Genomic DNA, 219 nt, shown 5'->3' with positions numbered 1-219 from the left:
TATTTAATATAAAACATTTGCATCCGAAAGCATGAAGATGGGATATGTTTGGTTTGCGGCCTTTCAAAAGTTCATAACGGGTTTTATTTATATTACGCCTTAGAAGTACTCGATTTATAACATAACATGCAGTATGCACTACATCTACCCAGAAGTATTTGGGGATATTACTTTCATTAAGCATGGTTCTCGCTAATTCCTCTAAAACGCGATTTTTCC

This window comes from Lupinus angustifolius, chromosome LG01 (genome assembly GCF_001865875.1).
Source record: "Lupinus angustifolius cultivar Tanjil chromosome LG01, LupAngTanjil_v1.0, whole genome shotgun sequence".
Classification (NCBI taxonomy): domain Eukaryota; kingdom Viridiplantae; phylum Streptophyta; class Magnoliopsida; order Fabales; family Fabaceae; genus Lupinus; species Lupinus angustifolius.
This window is presented reverse-complemented; position numbering follows the sequence as displayed.